General features: G+C 42.6%; 1 long non-coding RNA gene across 38 annotated transcripts in view; it reads left to right on the plus strand.

Annotated features, from left to right (window-relative positions):
• Window positions 1-208: 208 nt before the first annotated feature.
• The window catches only part of LOC146490186 (uncharacterized), a 29,289-nt gene continuing 16,668 nt past the window's right edge, over window positions 209-12,829 (plus strand). For 11 of the 38 annotated variants that reach the window (XR_014872956.1, XR_014872951.1, XR_014872952.1 and 8 more), the window contains exons 1-3: window positions 3,722-4,023; window positions 4,121-4,169; window positions 6,827-6,908. This is a non-coding gene — a long non-coding RNA (uncharacterized LOC146490186). The other 27 variants (XR_014872962.1, XR_014872965.1, XR_014872941.1 and 24 more) reach the window with 16 other exon arrangements.

A 12,829-nucleotide genomic window follows, 5' to 3' on the forward strand; every position in this document is an offset into this window, starting at 1 on the left:
AGGGTTATGGATAGGGTTAGGGTTAGGGTTAGGGATAGGGTTATGGATAGGGTTAGGGTTTATGGTTTATGGTTTAGGGTTAGGGTTAGGGTTTAGGGTAATGGATAGGTTTAGGGTTAGGGTTAGGGTTATGGATAGGGTTAGGGTTAGGGTTAGGGGTTAGGGTTAGGGGTTAGGGTTATGGATAGGGTTAGGGTTTATGGTTTATGGTTTAGGGTTAGGGTTAGTGTTTAGGGTAATGGATAGGGTTAGGGTTAGGGTTAGGGTTATGGATAGGGCTAGGGTTAGGGTTAGGGTTAGGGTTATGGATAGGGTTAGGGTTATGGATAGGGTTAGGGTTTATGGTTTATGGTTTAGGGTTAGGGTTAGGGTTAGGGATGAATTGGACAAAAATCATCCAAAACTAACTTTTTATTATTGTCGATTGTTTGAGTGGTGAGCAGTGAGTCTTTCCTCCGTAGGACAGTTGCTTAGAGTTGTAACTATACGCAGGAGGAAGCTGACATCTTTGCCACACCACAGACTGTTGTGCTTCTGGCTGAAGCCTTATTCACCACACCAGGGCCAGTATTTCCTGTGAGGCAAGCTTTGCCACAATCATTGCCTGTGCTGCTGACTTAGGGTTACGGTTAGGGTTTAGGGTAATGGTTAGGGTTAGGGTTAGGGTTAGGGTTATGGATAGGGTTAGGGTTTATGGTTTATGGTTTAGGGTTAGGGTTAGGGTTTAGGGTAATGGATAGGGTTAGGGTTATGGATAGGGTTAGGGTTAGGGTTAGGGTTAGGGTTAGGGTTATGGATAGGGTTAGGGTTAGGGTTTATTGTTTATGGTTTAGGGTTAGGGTTAGGGTTAGGGATGAATTGGACAAAAATCATCCAAAACAAACTTTTTATTAGTGTCGACTGTTTGAGTGGTGAGCACTGAGTCAGGGTTAGGGTTAGGGTTATGGATAGGGTTAGGGTTAGGGTTATGGATAGGGTTAGGAATTATGGTTTATGGTTTAGGGTTAGGGTTAGGGATGAATAGGACAAAAATCATCCAAAACAAACTTTTTATTAGTGTCGACTGTTTGAGTGGTGAGCACTGAGTCAGGGTTAGGGTTAGGGTTATGGATAGGGTTAGGGTTAGGGTTAGGGTTAGGGTTATGGATAGGGTTAGGGTTTATGGTTTATGGTTTAGGGTTAGGGTTAGGGATGAATAGGACAAAAATCATCCAAAACAAACTTTTTATTATTGTCGACTGTTTGAGTGGTGAGCAGTGAGTCTTTCCTCCGTAGGACAGTTGCTTAGATTTGTAACTATACGCAGGAGGAAGCTGACATCTTTGCCACACCACAGCCTGTTGTGCTTCTGGCTGAAGCCTTATTCACCACACCGGGGCCAGTATTTCCTGTGAGGCAAGCTTTGCCACGATCATTGCCTGTGCTGCTGACTTAGGGTTAGGGTTAGGGTTAGGGTTTAGGGTAATGGATAGGGTTAGGGTTAGGGTTAGGGTTATGGATAGGGTTAGGGTTAGGGTTAGGGTTATGGATAGGGTTAGGGTTTATGGTTTATGGGTTAGGGTTAGGGTTAGGGTTAGGGTTATGGATAGGGCTAGGGTTAGGGTTAGGGTTAGGGTTATGGATAGGGTTAGGGTTTATGGTTTATGGTTTAGGGTTAGGGTTAGGGTTAGCGTTAGGGATGAATTGGACAAAAATAATCCAAAAAAAATTTTTTATTAGTGTCGACTGAGTGGTGAGCAGTGAGTCAGGGTTAGGGTTAGGGTTAGGGTTAAGGTTATGTATAGGGTTAGGGTTAGGGTTATGGATAGGGTTAGGTTTTATGGTTTATGGTTAGGGTTAGGGTTAGGGTAGGGTTAGGGTTAGGGTTAGGGGGTTAGGGTTAGGGGGTTAGGGTTAGGGTTAGGTTTAGGGATTAGGGGGTTAGGGGGTTAGGGTTAGGGTTAGGGTAGGGTTAGGGTTAGGGTTAGGGTTATGGATAGGGTTAGGGTTTATGGTTTATGGTTTAGGGTTAGTGTTAGGGTTAGGGATGAATTGGACAAAAATCATCCAAAACAAACTTTTTATTATTGTCGACTGTTTGAGTGGTGAGCAGTGAGTCTTTCCTCCGTAGGACAGTTGCTTAGAGTTGTAACTATACGGAGGAGGAAGCTGCCATCTTTGCCACACCACAGCCTGTTGTGCTTCTGGCTGAAGCCTTATTCACCACACCAGGGCCAGTATTTCCTGTGAGGCAAGCTTTGCCACAATCATTGCCTGTGCTGCTGACTTAGGGTTAGGGTTAGGGTTTAGGGTAATGGATAGGGTTAGGGTTAGGGTTAGGGTTATGGATAGGGTTAGGGTTTATGGTTTATGGTTTAGTGTTAGGGTTAGGGTTTAGGGTAATGGATAGGGTTAGGGTTAGGGTTAGGGTTATGGATAGGGTTAGGGTTAGGGTTTATGGTTTATGGTTTATGGTTTAGGGTTAGGGTTAGGGTTAGGGATGAATTGGACAAAAATCATCCAAAACAAACTTTTTATTATTGTCGACTGTTTGAGTGGTGAGCAGTGAGTCTTTCCTCCGTAGGACAGTTGCTTAGAGTTGTAACTATACGCAGGAGGAAGCTGACATCTTTGCCACACCACAGCCTGTTGTGCTTCTGGCTGAATCCTTATTCACCACACCAGGGCCAGTATTTCCTGTGAGGCAAGCTTTGCCACCATCATTGCCTGTGCTGCTGACTTAGGGTTAGGGTTAGGGTTAGGGTTTAGTGTAATGGATAGGGTTAGGGTTAGGGTTAGGGTTAGGGTTATGGATAGGGTTAGGGTTAGGGTTATGGATAGGGTTAGGGTTTATGGTTTATGGGTTAGGGTTAGGGTTAGGGTTATGGATAGGGTTAGGGTTTATGGTTTATGGTTTAGGGTTAGGGTTAGGGTTTAGGGTAATGGATAGGTTTAGGGTTAGGGTTAGGGTTATGGATAGGGTTAGGGTTAGGGTTAGGGGTTAGGGTTAGGGGTTAGGGTTATGGATAGGGTTAGGGTTTATGGTTTATGGTTTAGGGTTAGGGTTAGTGTTTAGGGTAATGGATAGGGTTAGGGTTAGGGTTAGGGTTATGGATAGGGCTAGGGTTAGGGTTAGGGTTAGGGTTATGGATAGGGTTAGGGTTAGGGTTATGGATAGGGTTAGGGTTTATGGTTTATGGTTTAGGGTTAGGTTTAGGGTTAGGGATGAATTGGACAAAAATCATCCAAAACAAACTTTTTATTATTGTCGATTGTTTGAGTGGTGAGCAGTGAGTCTTTCCTCCGTAGGACAGTTGCTTAGAGTTGTAACTATACGCAGGAGGAAGCTGCCATCTTTGCCACACCACAGCCTGTTGTGCTTCTGGCTGAAGCCTTATTCACCACACCAGGGCCAGTATTTCCTGTGAGGCAATCTTTGCCACAATCATTGCCTGTGCTGCTGACTTAGGGTTAGGGTTAGGGTTTAGGGTAATGGATAGGGTTAGGGTTAGGGTTAGGGTTAGGGTTATGGATAGGGTTATGGTTTATGGTTTATGGTTTAGGGTTAGGGTTAGGGTTTAGGGTAATGGATAGGGTTAGGGTTAGGGTTATGGATAGGGTTAGGGTTAGGGTTAGGGTTATGGATAGGGTTAGGGTTAGGGTTTATGGTTTATGGTTTAGGGTTAGGGTTAGGGATGAATTGGACAAAAATCATCCAAAACAAACTTTTTATTAGTGTCGACTCTTTGAGTGGTGAGCAGGGAGTCAGGGTTAGGGTTAGGGTTAGGGTTAGGGTTATGGATAGGGTTAGGGTTTACGGTTTATGGTTTAGGTTTAGGGTTAGGGTTAGGGTTTAGGGTAATGGATAGGGTTAGGGTTAGGGTTAGGGTTATGGATAGGGTTAGGGTTAGGGTTAGGGTTAGGGTTATGGATAGGGTTAGGGTTTATGGTTTAGGGTTAGGGTTAGGGTTAGGGATGAATTGGACAAAAATCATCCAAAACAAACTTTTTATTAGTGTCGACTGTTTGAGTGGTGAGCAGTGAGTCAGGGTTAGGGTTAGGGTTAGGGTTAGGGTTATGGATAGGGTTAGGGTTAGGGTTATGGATAGGGTTAGCGTTTATGGTTTATGGTTAGGGTTAGGGTTAGGGTTAGGGTTAGGGTAGGGTTAGGGTTAGGGGTTAGGGTTAGGGTTAGGGGGTTAGGGTTAGGGGGGTTAGGGTTAGGGTTAGGGTAGGGTTAGGGTTAGGATTAGGGTTAGGGTTAGGGTTATGGATAGGGTTAGGGTTTATGGTTTATGGTTTAGGGTTAGGGTTAGGGTTAGGGATGAATTGGACAAAAATCATCCAAAACAAACTTTTTATTATTGTCGACTGTTTGAGTGGTGAGCAGTGAGTCTTTCCTCCGTAGGACAGTTGCTTAGAGTTGTAACTATACGCAGGAGGAAGCTGACATCTTTGCCACACCACAGCCTGTTGTGCTTCTGGCTGAAGCCTTATTCACCACACCAGGGCCAGTATTTCCTGTGAGGCAAGCTTTGCCACCATCATTGCCTGTGCTGCTGACTTAGGGTTAGGGTTATGGATAGGGTTAGGGTTATGGATAGGGTTAGGGTTTATGGTTTAAGGGTTAGGGTTAGGGTTAGGGTTATGGATAGGGTTAGGGTTTATGGTTTATGGTTTAGGGTTAGGGTTAGGGTTTAGGGTAATGGATAGGGTTAGGGTTAGGGTTAGGGTTATGGATAGGGTTAGGGTTAGGGTTAGGGTTAGGGTTATGGATAGGGTTAGGGTTTATGGTTTATGGTTTAGGGTTAGGGTTAGGGTTAGGGATGAATTGGACAAAAATCATCCAAAACAAACTTTTTATTAGTGTCGACTGTTTGAGTGGTGAGCAGTGAGTCAGGGTTAGGGATAGGGTTAGGGTTAGGGTTATGGATAGGGTTAGGGTTAGGGTTAGGGTTAGGGTTATGGATAGGGTTAGGGTTAGGGTTAGGGTTATGGATAGGGTTAGGGTTTATGGTTTATGGGTTAGGGTTAGGGTTAGGGTTAGGGTTATGGATAGGGCTAGGGTTAGGGTTAGGGTTAGGGTTATGGATAGGGTTAGGGTTTATGGTTTATGGTTTAGGGTTAGGGTTAGGGTTAGGGATGAATTGGACAAAAATAATCCAAAAAAAATTTTTTATTAGTGTCGACTGAGTGGTGAGCAGTGAGTCAGGGTTAGGGTTAGGGTTAGGGTTAAGGTTATGTATAGGGTTAGGGTTAGGGTTATGGATAGGGTTAGGTTTTATGGTTTATGGTTAGGGTTAGGGTTAGGGTAGGGTTAGGGTTAGGGTTAGGGGGTTAGGGTTAGGGGGGTTAGGGTTAGGGTTAGGGTTAGGGATTAGGGGGTTAGGGGGTTAGGGTTAGGGTTAGGGTAGGGTTAGGGTTAGGGTTAGGGTTAGGGTTATGGATAGGGTTAGGGTTTATGGTTTATGGTTTAGGGTTAGTGTTAGGGTTAGGGATGAATTGGACAAAAATCATCCAAAACAAACTTTTTATTATTGTCGACTGTTTGAGTGGTGAGCAGTGAGTCTTTCCTCCGTAGGACAGTTGCTTAGAGTTGTAACTATACGGAGGAGGAAGCTGCCATCTTTGCCACACCACAGCCTGTTGTGCTTCTGGCTGAAGCCTTATTCACCACACCAGGGCCAGTATTTCCTGTGAGGCAAGCTTTGCCACAATCATTGCCTGTGCTGCTGACTTAGGGTTAGGGTTAGGGTTTAGGGTAATGGATAGGGTTAGGGTTAGGGTTAGGGTTATGGATAGGGTTAGGGTTTATGGTTTATGGTTTAGGGTTAGGGTTAGGGTTTAGGGTAATGGATAGGGTTAGGGTTAGGGTTAGGGTTATGGATAGGGTTAGGGTTAGGGTTTATGGTTTATGGTTTATGGTTTAGGGTTAGGGTTAGGGTTAGGGATGAATTGGACAAAAATCATCCAAAACAAACTTTTTATTATTGTCGACTGTTTGAGTGGTGAGCAGTGAGTCTTTCCTCCGTAGGACAGTTGCTTAGAGTTGTAACTATACGCAGGAGGAAGCTGACATCTTTGCCACACCACAGCCTGTTGTGCTTCTGGCTGAAGCCTTATTCACCACACCAGGGCCAGTATTTCCTGTGAGGCAAGCTTTGCCACCATCATTGCCTGTGCTGCTGACTTAGGGTTCGGGTTAGGGTTAGGGTTTAGGGTAATGGATAGGGTTAGGGTTAGGGTTAGGGTTATGGATAGGGTTAGGGTTAGGGTTATGGATAGGGTTAGGGTTTATGGTTTATGGGTTAGGGTTAGGGTTAGGGTTATGGATAGGGTTAGGGTTATGGATAGGGTTAGGGTTTTTGGTTTATGGGTTAGGGTTAGGGTTAGGGTTATGGATAGGGTTAGGGTTTATGGTTTATGGTTTAGGGTTAGGGTTAGGGTTAGGGTTTAGGGTAATGGATAGGGTTAGGGTTAGGGTTAGGGTTATGGATAGGGCTAGGGTTAGGGTTAGGGTTAGGGTTATGGATAGGGTTAGGGTTTATGGTTTATGGTTTAGGGTTAGGGTTAGGGTTAGGGATGAATTGGACAAAAATCATCCAAAACAAACTTTTTATTAGTGTCGACTGTTTGAGTTGTAGCAGTGGGTCAGGGTTAGGGTTAGGGTTAGGGTTATGGATAGGGTTAGGGTTAGGGTTAGGGTTATGGATAGGGTTAGGGTTTATTGTTTATGGTTTAGGCTTAGGGTTAGGGTTAGGGATGAATTGGACAAAAATCATCCAAAACAAACTTTTCATTAGTGTCGACTGTTTGAGTTGTAGCAGTGAGTCATTGTTAGTGTTAGGTTTAGGGTTATGGATAGGGATAGGGTTAGGGTTATGGATAGGGTTAGGGTTTATGGTTTATGGGTTAGGGTTAGGGTTAGGGTTAGGGATGAATTGGACAAAAATCATCCAAAACAAACTTTTTATTATTGCCGACTGTTTGAGTGGTGAGCAGTGAGTCTTTCCTCCGTAGGACAGTTGCTTAGAGTTGTAACTATACGCAGGAGGAAGCTGCCATCTTTGCCACACCACGGCCTGTTGTGCTTCTGGCTGAAGCCTTATTCACCACACCAGGGCCAGTATTTCCTGTGAGGCAAGCTTTGCCACAATCATTGCCTGTGCTGCTGACTTAGGTTAGGGTTAGGGTTAGGGTTTAGGGTAATGGATAAGGTTAGGGTTAGGGTTAGGGTTACGGATAGGATTAGGGTTAGGGTTATGGATAGGGTTAGGGTTTATGGTTTATGGTTTAGGGTTAGGGTTAGGGTTTAGGGTAATGGATAGGGTTAGGGTTAGGGTTATGGATAGGGTTAGGGTTAGGGTTATGGATAGGGTTAGGGTTTATGTTTTATGGTTTAGGGTTAGGGTTAGGGTTAGGGATGAGTTGGACAAAAATCATCCAAAACAAACTTTTTATTATTGTCGACTGTTTGAGTGGTGAGCAGTGAGTCTTTCCTCCGTAGGACAGTTGCTTAGAGTTGTAACTATACGCAGGAGGAAGCTGCCATCTTTGCCACACCACAGCCTGTTGTGCTTCTGGCTGAAGCCTTATTCACCACACCAGGGCCAGTATTTCCTGTGAGGCAAGCTTTGCCACAATCATTGCCTGTGCTGCTGACTTAGGGTTAGGGTTAGGGTTTAGGGTTTAGGGTAATGGATAGGGTTAGGGTTAGGGTTAGGGTTATGGATAGGGTTAGGGTTAGGGTTAGGGTTATGGATAGGGTTAGGGTTTATGGTTTATGGTTTAGGTTTAGTGTTAGGGTTAGGGATGAATTGGACAAAAATCATCCAAAACAAACTTTTTATTAGTGTCGACTGTTTGAGTGGTGAGCAGTGAGTCTTTCCTCCGTAGGACAGTTGCTTAGAGTTGTAACTATACGCAGGAGGAAGCTGCCATCTTTGCCACACCACAGCCTGTTGTGCTTCTGGCTGAAGGGTTAGGGTTAGGGTTAGGGTTATGGATAGGGTTAGGGTTTATGGTTTATGGTTTAGGGTTAGGGTTAGGGTTTAGGGTAATGGATAGGGTTAGGGTTAGGGTTAGGGTTATGGATAGGGCTAGGGTTAGGGTTAGGGTTATGGATAGGGTTAGGGTTTATGGTTTATGGTTTAGGGTTAGGGTTAGGGTTATGGATGAATTGGACAAAAATCATCCAAAACAAAGTTTTTATTAGTGTCGACTGTTTGAGTGGTGAGCAGTGAGTCAGGGTTAGGGTTAGGGTTAGGGTTATGGATAGGGTTAGGGTTAGGGTTAGGGTTATGGATAGGGTTAGGGTTTATGGTTTATGGTTTAGGGTTAGGGTTAGGGTTAGGGATGAATTGGACAAAAATCATCCAAAACAAACTTTTTATTATTGTCGACTGTTTGAGTGGTGAGCAGTGAGTCTTTCCTCCATAGGACAGTTGCTTAGAGTTGTAACTATACGCAGGAGGAAGCTGCCATCTTTGCCACACCACAGCCTGTTGTGCTTCTGGCTGAAGCCTTATTCACCACACCAGGGCCAGTATTTCCTGTGAGGCAAGCTTTGCCACAATCATTGCCTGTGCTGCTGACTTAGGGTTAGGGTTAGGGTTTAGGGTAATGGATAGGGTTAGGGTTAGGGTTAGGGTTATGGATAGGGTTAGGGTTAGGGTTAGGGTTAGAGTTATGGATAGGGTTAGGGTTTATGGTTTATGGTTTAGGTTTAGGGTTAGGGTTAGGGATGAATTGGACAAAAATCATCCAAAACAAGCTTTTTATTAGTGTCGACTGTTTGAGTGGTGAGCAGTGAGTCAGGGTTAGGGTTAGGGTTAGGGTTATGGATAGGGTTAGGGTTAGGGTTAGGGTTATGGATAGGGTTAGTGTTTATGGTTTATGGTTTAGGGTTAGGGTTAGGGATAGGGTTATGGATAGGGTTAGGGTTTATGGTTTATGGTTTATGGTTTAGGGTTAGGGTTAGGGTTTAGGGTAATGGATAGGGTTAGGGTTAGGGTTAGGGTTATGGATAGGGTTAGAGTTAGGGTTAGGGTTAGGGGTTAGGGTTAGGGTTAGGGGTTAGGGTTATAGATAGGGTTAGGGTTTATGGTTTATGGTTTAGGGTTAGGGTTAGGGTTTAGGGTAATGGATAGGGTTAGGGTTAGGGTTAGGGTTATGGATAGGGCTAGGGTTAGGGTTAGGGTTAGGGTTATGGATAGGGTTAGGGTTTATGGTTTATGGTTTAGGGTTAGGGTTAGGGTTAGGGATAAATTGGACAAAAATCATCCAAAACAAACTTTTTATTAGTGTCGACTGTTTGAGTGGTGAGTGTCGGGTGAAAAGGGGTGTTTTATTTCATTTTTAGCAGAATCATCATCATTATATCAGAATCATTTAATAACCATTGCATTAAACATTGATTGAAGTTATTGACATTACATTTAACCTTTGAATTACAGTGATTGTTATAACCTGGTGTTAATCTTTTATTTACAGGTGTCAGAATAATTATATGATCTCTCTTTGCAGGTGTAAACATGATCACCTTACACATATGGCAGTTTGTTGCTTATTATAGAGTTGTGCCCGAGTTAATAAAGGTCAAAAACTTCAGTCAGCGCTATGACTGGCTGATCCATGGTGTGAGATGACTTTGGGCCCAGGAGGTTGCACGCACTTACATAACACTGATATTATGTGATTCTTTGTGATTTTTATTCAGTTATATCTTTTTAACTAAACTTTGCTTTGTTTATTTGTCTCTTTTGATTCTATGTTGATGTACTTTTTTAACATGTTCAAAATAAAGATTCAATCAATCAATTTATTAAGTTTTTAAGTAATGGTAGTTCATTAAACCAACATGCATTTAATATTGTATCCCTGACTCAGCGTATTATATACAGGTCAACTTGATCATTTGGAAAACCTTGCAGCTGTAATGTTGTGTCTCCGTAGGGGACAGTCCGCTCCAAGGAGAGGCACTGGAGCCAGTGTCTGTCCTCGAGACGAAGAGAATGTTTTTCTTGATGTGTCTAAAGTTGTCAATATTGACTGTATTGTACTATCTGTACGCATGAGGGGGCGTTCTAATACCCTGATTTCTATAAAACAATGAGTGTGTGGAGTTTGTATTGAGATCTGATGCTGTCTGATGTATGGTGTCCATCTCCCACGCGTGTGTTCATTAAATCATCGTTTGACTTGACCCGGCCGGACCAGTGTGGTTATTTTGGGTTTTCCTCCTGTATCCCTCCTCAATATTTGAATCCGTAACAGTTTTGGGGGCTCGTCCTGTGGTATTGAGGGGGAAAGGTTTGGAGGTTTGGACGGTCCGAGGTGGTCGAACGGGCAGGCACGAGCCAGTGGTCTGACGTGAGTGGGCAGGCCAGCACATCTAAAGGTAAGGCACAACCTGTTGAATGTAAATCCAAACTGTGCCAAATTGGATTGTATAAATTAAAAGTCTACTCACGGAAATTACTGGTGAAGGCCTGTTTTGATTTTGATGAAAAAATCTCATGAGTGTTGAAACTTGAAATAAGCTTAAAAGTAATAATACTGGGTTAGAGTCCCAAGGTAAAGGAAAATAATACTGAGTTAAAGTCTCAGGTAGTTTGATATGGAATTGGTCATTTTGTGAGTTAGAGTCTCCATTGGTTTAAAGGATTGCATCTGTGTTGGCCATGTTGAGAGTTAGAGGCTCCATTGTCCATAACGTGGCGTTATGGACAATGACGTGGCTGCTGTGAGGTACACAGAGGACGTTCATTTTTGTTTAGAGTGTGATTGACTGTTATAATTATGCTTTGCAAGTACTGTTAAAGCCCTGTAAATAACATGCTGGTTTTGTGTATTATGATAATATAAATGAGTTTTGAATATTGCTGTGAATATATGATTAATGACTGTGGTTGGCATATTTCTCTTGTGTTACATGGCTGAAAAGTGAAAAGTTTAAAATGCTTTTGATTCAAGCAAGATATATATGAAGTTATAAGACTGTGAGCGTCTTTTTCTTTCAGTGTGAGACTATAGACAAGTATGCTTGATTAACCCAGTTGCTTTCTTGTGATAATATAAGATATAATACATATAACTCTGAAGTTATTGTGGTGTATGCGGAGGTGAGTGTTTACAATTTGGATCAAATGGTAATGAAATAATTTGAGACAAAATTTAAGTGTACTTAGAAAACCACACATTTATTCCCCTAGAAGAATATTAATGAATAATACCTTTAGATAAAATTGTTAAAAGGTTATGAGCTGTCTTGATACAGAGAAAGTGGAGTTTGTCACCCTAAAAAGGATGAAATTATGCTCTAACTCTGTGTTCAAGTCTAGACATAAGTTTAAGTATATATGAGCCACTAATAAGCGTGACATAATCCATAAGGAATAAATAAAGGAAAATATATTTGTTGAATAACTTTAACAGAAGTGAATCTATGAGCACGCAATAAAGTGGACTTGTGAAAAGTAAGAAATTCATTTACATTCACACACATATTTGGAAAAAAAAACAAAAAAAAAACAAACCCACTCAATATTGATAAATTCCTGTTCATATAAAGTTATATAAAAAACCCTAAGAATGTTGCGATCAGCGTCCTGCCACATTGAAGTTACAGGGGTAGAGGGGCGTCTGGAGGTGAATTGTGACTGTTCTGCACAGATAGAAGAGGGAGATGCCCCTTATGAGGTGTCAGTAAGTTCAGAAATAGATCTGGACGACTTAGATCTATATATTAGTCGATGTTTACTTTTATTTAAAGGGGTGATTGAACTAGCCATACAGGCGGATGACCCCGAGTATGAAGTCACAGAGGCGGCTATGTTTGTTTTCTCCATGGTACAAGCGGTAATGACCGGTACTGAATTTGATATGCTTTCTTAAAATTTGTGGAGTTAGTGGTGGAGAAGTTCCGAAGTGAGAAATTATTTAAAAGGAGATAATTGGCTTTTTGAAATTGTGTGGCTGACATGAATGGTTTGTGACTGTGTGTTTGAAATGGTTAATGGTGTCTGGAGGAAATAAGACTAAGTGGAGTTTGATTGTTTAGTGTTGAAGTAAAATAAGTAAAATGGTGAACTATTGAGGAGTTTGGGTTTGACTGGTTCATCACTCTCCCACCGGTTAAAATAAAATGGTGTTTATTTATTATTATGTGATACGAGAGCGCCTTGACGCAGGTTTTGTGGCGACTTGGTGTGGTGAGAAGGTGTTAAACTGTGTGGCTGTAGCGTGCATAAAGTACAGCACACAATGTATTTGGGTTTATTAAATTAAATGGGAGAGTGAAATATTGTGATTAAGTGTGAACATTAATAAAACCACGGTCAACTCTCTGACGCACTGGGTTAATTGTGTGTCACCGAGCAGGTCTGGAGGAGACTGTGACCGTTGGAGTGGTGAGATTAATTCTGAGAACTCTCAAGGAGACGTAGTGGGGTGACCCAGGAGGAGGAGTCGAGTAACGTCATTGAGAGGGAGGTAAGCCTGTGTTTCAGGAAAATGGCAAACAGCTCCAGCGCGACATCTAGTGGGTCTAGGGCATTTAGGCCTATGGAGGAGCAACTGCAACAGCTAAAAAAAAAAGCCATTCGCTTGGCTTTCCCTGGATCATTAAAAACAGCGGAGAAAGAATGCAAAATGATGGATGTGGAGGTAAGAAAAATTATTGCCTCCCAACAGAGAGGGCTGGAGGAGAAGATAGCCCTAAACATGGTGTTTAAAACGGAACGAGAGAGATGCGAGCAGAAACTGGAACAACTGGAAAAGGAAACAGAGGGACGTTCAGTTAACTGGAAAGCCAAAAAAGAAATCAAGAATTTAAAGGAGACCCATGCAA

This window comes from Neolamprologus multifasciatus, unplaced genomic scaffold (assembly GCF_963576455.1).
Source record: "Neolamprologus multifasciatus unplaced genomic scaffold, fNeoMul1.2 scaffold_62, whole genome shotgun sequence".
Taxonomy (NCBI): domain Eukaryota; kingdom Metazoa; phylum Chordata; class Actinopteri; order Cichliformes; family Cichlidae; genus Neolamprologus; species Neolamprologus multifasciatus.